Source organism: Lactuca saligna, chromosome 2, assembly GCF_052625555.1.
Source record: "Lactuca saligna cultivar CGN05327 chromosome 2, ASM5262555v1, whole genome shotgun sequence".
NCBI classification, from domain to species: Eukaryota; Viridiplantae; Streptophyta; class Magnoliopsida; order Asterales; family Asteraceae; genus Lactuca; species Lactuca saligna.
In genome coordinates, this window is record NC_136418.1 from 158244299 (window position 1) to 158252937 (window position 8639).

Below are 8639 nucleotides of genomic sequence, written 5' to 3' on the forward strand. Positions count from 1 at the left end.
AAACACCTAGCTTCTTTAATCACAAGCACCAAAAACACACTTTAGCCTCTCAAACACTAAATAACAAGGTTTAGACTGATTAGGGTTTATTTTGGCCGTCAAAGATGGTAAGGGGGCTGGAGGAAAGGACTTAAGGTCCTTTAAATAGGGTGCAAACCATAAAAATTAAGGTTTCCATGCACAACCTCTACTCGTCGAATTGAGGTCCCCCGACTTGTCAAGTAGGAGTAAAAACCACATGGGATGAATAGGTTCGACACGACGAGTTGAAGCCTCTAACTCGTCGAGTTCCTTCAATAAAATGAATAAAACGCTTTTAAAATATACCTGGGAATCGGGGTGTTACGAACACACTATGGGTCCAATCATCCTCGGGATGGAATACCCTCGGGCCCATTCAACCATCAGGTTGCAAATCCCCGGCCTGTTGGATTACGCACAAAGAAGTGAAGCCTTAACCACCAACCAAACATGTGCATATATAACAGATAATCACATAACAATCTACAGCCAGTCAAACATGTCTACAGATCACTAAGCATCTCATCATCCTATATATATACCAGGATACGGATTAAACAGATTACTACAGAACAATAGCATACTATCACATAACAAGATGTCTAATCTAAAGGGTCGGCCTTGGTGACTTCAATCTGTAAGTACAGTGAGGAAAACTCGCCTCGCAAACTGAATAGAACTGATGAGGCTCGACTCCGAATCTTTTCTCTCACATGATACCTAATTCCACCAAATGACCAATTTCCATAAGAATCCCAAAGTACCCTCAAGGTCAAACTTGGTCAAATTCAAAGTCAACTGATCAAACCCTCATGTCAACTGAGTCAAAACCAATAAACCTACCGAGTCAACCCATCCTAGTCAACCCAAATGAGTTAACTCAGCATAGGCTGACCCATACGAGTACGTAAGGCATACTCCGGAGGTCCACTTAGCATACACGAAGCTGTGTAGAAGACCACCATCGAGGTGGCTGACTAAATATGCGGGGCGTAACCCAAGCTATGCGGGGCGTAACCTCGCAACTCTAATTTCTTCATTAAGTGCTTAATGCCTTCATTACTTACGTTCATACATCATATCCAAGGTCCAGAGGCATATTAGGGTCATAAAGTTTCCAACTTTATGACTTTACATATCCATAAAGTCCTTAACACAAGGTCTTAATCCATTAAGACCTTCTACAATATGCATGTAGCCAAAGTAGCTAAAGGGACCTCATTTTTATGGCTTAGGACTCTTCCAAGGGTCTGGAAGGACAACTCAAAACGTTAATAGTCAAACACACATAAAAATGGGACTTTTGAGAGAAGAAGAACAACATAAGGTTCCCAAAGTGAGATCCAAACAATCAAGGCATCAAGGTGAAGACTTTTACCTTCTAGAGCTTCTCAAGAAGGTAATGATCCACAATCCAGAAGCTTGCTTCCACTTCTATGCTCCTTGATGCAACTCCTTCTTCCTTAAGCACATCAAAACACACTTTTTAGCTCAAACACACTCTTGAGGGACTAGTGTTTTTCAAGGGACGAATGCAAGGCTATGGAGGCTGAAAAGGTGGGGTAAATGAGACTTAAGGGTATTTAAATACCCCTCAAATCCTAAAACTTAGGGTTTCCTCCAGACATGAGTAATCCCAGTGTACATAAGTGTACGCCCAAAATCATATATAACTTTCTCTCATACAAACCCCATCTTCGACATTCTTTGTCCTAAAGTTCGTATCTCGAGGAGTACTACGATTCTCCTTTTTGTAACTTAAGTCAAAACTCAACCGAACTCTATGTGCTATTTTGACGTTGTAATAATTATTTACGTGGTTGATTTTACTTCTTACAAAAATCATAACTCCTCCAATCGGAGTCGGATTTCTACAAATTGTATATCCTTGGAATCACGTCAACGAGTACTTTGTGAATATATTAATTGTTTTAACGATGGCACAACTTTTGCACACTTATTTTTAAGCCTAAACATCGTTTTATTTCTAAATGTAACAACATATTCGATTATATTTATTCATAAATCAAAAATTGTAATACTAAGCTATTACATTTATCTCTCTTTACTACTTCCTAACGGTGACCGATGACGTGAATTTTCTCGATTGTCATAATTAGTGTGAACTAATGCTAACAGATATTCACAAATGTAGTTATACGAATGTCATCTATCTTGATAAACAAGTTTTTCATTTATCATAAGACATGTAGTTAAATGATATCAAAAATCCGATCCAACTGGATACTTAGTAATGCACATTCTTGTAAATGTCAATACTTTATCCTTAATAAAATACTCAAGGATTGGACGTAATGTTCCAATGGTATTATGTATTTGCATATATTATCGTAGACTAAACATTCTGAAATGAGTTGCCTTTTGATCCTAAGGACAACAGTTCAAGCTCGATATCCTTGATCATAGTCTCATTTCGATGTTCCAATCTCTAACATATATATTGGGCATGGATGGTTTCTAAGTTCTTTTCTTATTTTGGAAATGAATAGTTTATTAGAACATGTCTCTTAATAGGCCTTCCGTTTGTCATTGGTGTTTTGGGGCCCGATTAGGTATATCAACAATAATTGCATATTAGTCATGGGCAACTGGATTTCTTCTTCTTGACACATCTATTCACGATAGCGAATATAGGAACATCTGAAGTTGGATTTTATATTATTAGCCATGTTAGTCCTAAAGGGCATCAACATGCCATGAAACTCTTTTATATACATTTCAAGGTTGCTCATATCAAAATCAGAATGAACGGAATATATATACATGTCATCCAGTTGATTATGATTACCATAATCAACTTCTAACTGATATGAAATTCCATCTTTCTTCAATATGTTTATTTGGTAAATGTTCTTATAGTTTTATAATGTAATGGTTAGAGGAACCTTAAGAAGATCTTTATTTAAGGCATGATCTTTCTATTCATCTATGAGAACCTTTCTCAAACTACGATTTTAGACTAGATTGATCATCCTTACAGCTAATCCTTTTAGAGGTTTTATAGCAGATATTCAAGTGGATTATTTTATATACATCATTTAATATTACTTCCATTCTTGTTTTTTTATTAATCATTTAAATAATTTTTAACCCTGATTAACTATTTATTAAGATTAGGATCCATATTTAGCTTCGTGATATGTAATTAGATATCATAAACACATCACAAAGTTATTTAGGTAGATAAATCTCTTTTCCACTTTCAATCTCTATGAAAATCCTAGATCTTTTTAAATTCATTGATATTATTAATAACAAACTAATTTCATCCCACATGTCCTTTTCCCCTTACCCCTCCCTCCTCCTCCTCCTCCTCCCCCCCCCCCCCCCCCCCCCCCCCCCCATAAAGTGATGAATAACCTTCCATTATTCCACTATTGAATAATTAGTATTTAGTCTTTATATTTTCAATTAATTCCAAAGTAGTATCTAATTAATTTATCATGGCATGAATAAATAATACATCATTTGTATCTTTGTCTCATAACCTTCTAATACTAATTGGTTCATTGAGACAACCATACGAGGTCATTGCCGCTAAAAAATCTTACCGAGTCATTATAATATTTGACACTATTCCAACACGAGTATCGTCCCATACTAAAATAAACGGTGTCGGTTTGATGCTGATTCGGATCGGAAATTTTAATAATCTTTTTCAACCCTAATAAAAAGTTATTCAAAATGTTTGTTAATTAACAAGTTATTCCATGAGTTTTCTCGATGATTGTGTGTTCTACCAATTATAATTATTGTGTGAATTTATATTTTTTTTCAACCAATTATAATTATTGTCTGAATCTATACTTTCTCAACCAATTATAATTAAATAATATATACAAAAATCTCATAAAAACAGATCGAAGAAGCTTTTATTGTGTGACATACTATGAATTTTATTTTTAGTTTTTTAATTAAAAATTCCATTAAAAAGCTATTCTAATGTGGATGTTTTTAGACTGTTTTTTAGCACGCAGTCGTTTTATGATTAGACTATATTGTAGGTGAGAATTGATTAAATTGGAAATGATGCGGGATTAAACTAATTAATTAATAACATGATAAAATAATAAAATAAAAGAGAAAAGGGGGTAGGTGAGAGTTGAAAATTACCAAAAAGGGTTATTGTCAAATACGGTCCATGTGTGGGCTGTGGTGGTGTCATGGTGTAGTAGGTGGCGATGTGGAGTAACCCGTAACCTGGTAACTGGTAACTAATTTAGATCCATATTTCTATTAATCTGAAACTAATTTGTCATTGAAATTAAAGAAATAGAAACAACAACATGAAATCACACTTGTTTATGCTACCTACAAAGGTTAGTTGAGGGGGAAATCTAACCAAATATAATATTTATGTTCATACTTTAAAGTTTATACCTAACTTTAATGCCAGTTAAAGATCTGAAATATGACATGTGAGTGCTGAATTTATAACGACACAATGACGCCATGTTATATTGTTTAAGATAATTCTAAGAATAAAATATACATGCTCCAAGTAAAAGTAAAATGTTTACGACTCAAGTTTAATAAAGAACTTCATGATAATTGTAAAATTAATTATCGACGAAAATTTCACTCTTAAATTTTTAATGAAATATTTAACATATTTTGGTTAATTTTTTTTAGAACGATTAGTTAGTCGTTACAAGTTACTAGAAACAGTCAACATTCGGATTAGATTTGGACATGAAATCTAAGAGGCAAAACCTCCACATTTTCACATCATATCAGTTCAAAACACAACGAAATATTCAATAGAACTCATACTTTTTAGTTCAAATATAACTATAAAAACACTGAATTTTGGATCAATATAAGACCATCTTCAACCTTTAACATTATTTTTTAAACTAAAACCTATAATTATAATGTAAAAAATAATGTAACACTAAACTTTTCCAACCCATTACACTTTAATACACACTAAAAATAATATTCTAGTATATTTCTATCTATCTATTTTTTATAATTTTACAAAAACAATCCTTATATTTAGTAAGATTTTACAAACTCAGGCCATAGCATTTTATTAATATAACTATATAAATTATATTATTAAAAATATATAATCATAATTGTCTATTCATATATAATTACTTGTTATTTTAACGGGTTGTTAAAAATAATATTCTAGTATATTTCTATCTATCTATTTTTTTATAATTTTACAAAAACAATCCTTATATTTAGTAAGATTTTACAAACTCGGGCCATAGCATTTTATTAATATAACTATATAAATTATATTATTAAAAATATATAATCATAATTGTCTATTCATATATAATTACTTGTTATTTTAAGAGGTTGTTAAAAATTAAATTCAGCAAGTTAATAAATCATCGTACACTCTCATTTGAATGTGAGACTTTCAATCTAAGAGATTTTTACCATTACTAAGTGGGCTAGTCCCACAACTTGTTTATAAAATAAAACAAAATAACATTTAACACAAATAAAAATAAATATGCTACATGCATTTTAAAAAAATTACACAAGCACTTAATAACACCACATATTTATCCATTAAAATGTTTTCTCATAAATGGATAGTTAAAGTGTTTCGTAGATCCAAATGAGTTTCTTTAATCTTGATATGTCTATACCAAACAAAAATTATTAGAATTTGTTATCATCATTTATCATTGTTTTTACATGTATCGGTTGTATTTCTTTTGCAATTTTAATTATGGTGTGATTGACACGGAACGTTTAGAAGCGTTTAAGAGCTTCTAGCTTCTAGCGTTTGAGAAAACGCTTCGTTTTGAACAAAAAATCTTGTTTGACACTACAAACTTTTACCGTTTAATTTAAATAAAACATTACAATTCTAAAAGATATCTCGCGTAGATTTTAACAAAATGCTACCAGTTACAGATTACTCGCTACCTGCTACTAGCTTATCGCTACCCGCTACCAGCTAGTACATCAAGATCACATTCATCATCGATTATCATGTTATCTAAACTAACAAACCTAATCATTTCTACTTTTTTTTTTATCCTACTAGGATTATAAAAACACTAAACCATCTTTTAAGACATTTGAATTAAACAAAAGATATTGAACACTCGTGTATCATACAGAAAGAATATATATATATATATATATATATATATATATATATATATATATATATATATATATATATATATATATATATATATATATAGATTTTTGATCGATTGAGAAAAATCATCAAATTCTTACTTTTTTCCAAAGAACTAAGGTTATTGGTCTTTTCATATTACCTCTCATCTTAAACACTACTATTATATAAAAAAATTGAAATAATCATTGATACAACAAAATTTATTTCCTCCTGTCTTCTTATTTGAATCAATAACCCTTTATGAATGTTTTTTGTGAGAAAATCTTGAATGTATTTTCTAAGAAAACCTTACTTATATATACTATTAATATTGGTACACCATAAGATTCTATGTTATAATTTAGTGTCCTAGAGAATTCTAGGACATTCTAGGTTCTTCAGGATTGTGATTACTAGTTCCATGGTCTTCTAGATCGGTCCGGAAAATTCTAGAACACCATCTTGTGATACCCTCCCCCACTGAAATCCTTGACGTCCTCGTCAAGCCTTGGGCTTGTATGCTTCGATCTTGTATCTGAACTGCCATAAGTCTTGTTCTTGTTCCCAACTAGATTCCATGTCCCTTCCATCAAACATAGTACTTAGTCCAGTTGGGTGATCCTCTTTTGCGAATTACTTTGTCGGCTACAATTTGGTCTACTTCTTTATCAAAGGATATCACATTCGCAACTGGAGCTCGTTGTGATTCACTCCTAGAAGGGTCTTCTTCATCTCGATTATAAGGTTTAAAGAGACTTACATGGAATATAGGGTGGACCTTTAAGTGGGATGGCAAGTCTAGATTATATGATCTGGTTCCGACCTTTTGGATTACCTGATACGGCCCTTCATATCTTCGTTTTAAGCCCTTGTGCACTTGGTGTGTGGCTTTAAACATTCTTTGTTGGAATTTGACCATTACCTCGTCGCCCATTAAGATTTCTCATGGTTATTTTTTTCATATCTGCCCATTTCTTCATATGTTTTGCTACCTTTGTTAGGTATGATCTTGCTATATCATGTTCTTCGTTCCACCCTCTTGCAAATTTGTATGTGGGTGGGATAGTCCCTTGATAAGCTTTGGTCAACTCTTGAGGTGTCAACGGTTGTTGTCCCATTATGATTTGGAAGGGTTTGTCCTGTAGCCTCGCTCTGTTGGAAGTTATACGAAAATTGGGTGACATCTAGTAACTTTTCCCAATTCTTCTCATTAGCACTAACAAAGTGTCTAAGGTAAATTTCTAGAATATGGTTTATCCTTTCCGTCTGGCCATTTGTTTTTGGGTGAAAGCTTGTTGGGAAGTGGAGCTCTGATCCCATGAGTTTAAATAACTCCTTCCAAAACCTTCTTGTGAATCTTGGGTCTCGATTACTGGTAATACTATGAGGAAGTCCCCAATACTTTACTACATGCTTGAAAAATAACCAACCAGCTTCCTCGGCGGCGCAATCTCTTGGAGCGACAATGAATGTCCCGCACTTCGAGAAGCGATCTACAATCATTATTATCGAGCCGCATCTTTCTGATATAGGTAGGGCCAAGATGAAATCCATTATAATGCTTTCCCAAGGGTGTTCGGCGACCGATAGTGGTTCTAACAAACCAGCTAGCTTGCTTTCTTAACCTTATCTTGGTAACATATAAGGCATGTTAGTACATAAGCATCAATATCATCTCACATCCTTGACTAGTAGTAACTCCGTTCTATGATGGACTTGGTTCGATGGGTTCTTGTATGTCCTACCCACTTTGAGTCATGTCATTCTCTTAAGACTTCCCTCCTTATACTATTCCACCTTGGAATATACATACGATTGTCGATCGTGAGTAGAAATTCATCTTCAACCTAGAACTTCCTTGTCTTCCCTTCTTTATCCATTTCTGTTAAACTCTTGGTTAATGGATCATGGCTTAATCCTTATCTAATTTGGTCAGAAAGATCACAGATTACTCAAGTGATGTTTGCAAATTCTGCTTTACGAATTAGAGCATCTATGGCCATGTTTTCTTTCCTTAGCTTGTACTCCATGTCGTAGTCAAATTCTACCAAGAAATCTTGCCATCGAGCTTGTTTAGGACTAAGTTTCTTCTGATTTTGAAAGTAACTCGTGACTATATTATCTGTTTGGATTATGAACCGGCTTCCCAACAAGTAACGTCTCCATACACGCAGACAATGAATGATGGTTGTCATCTCCTTGTCATGTATTGGATATCTTTGTTCTATTTCATTTAGTTTATAACTTTTGTACGCCACAAGGTGATCATCTTGTATTAACACCCCTTCGATAGCAAAGTTTGAGGCATCAGTTTGTACCTGGAATGGTCTGGTAGCTTCAAGATTGGTTCTTCAATGACAATTTTCTTTAGGTCATCGAAGGTCTTTTGGTACTTTTCAGTCCATTCCTAAGTCGATTTTTTTCTTGAGGAGGTATGTCAATGGTGTGGCTCTAGCCGAGTAGCTGGATATAAACCTCCGATAATAATTGATTAAGCCTA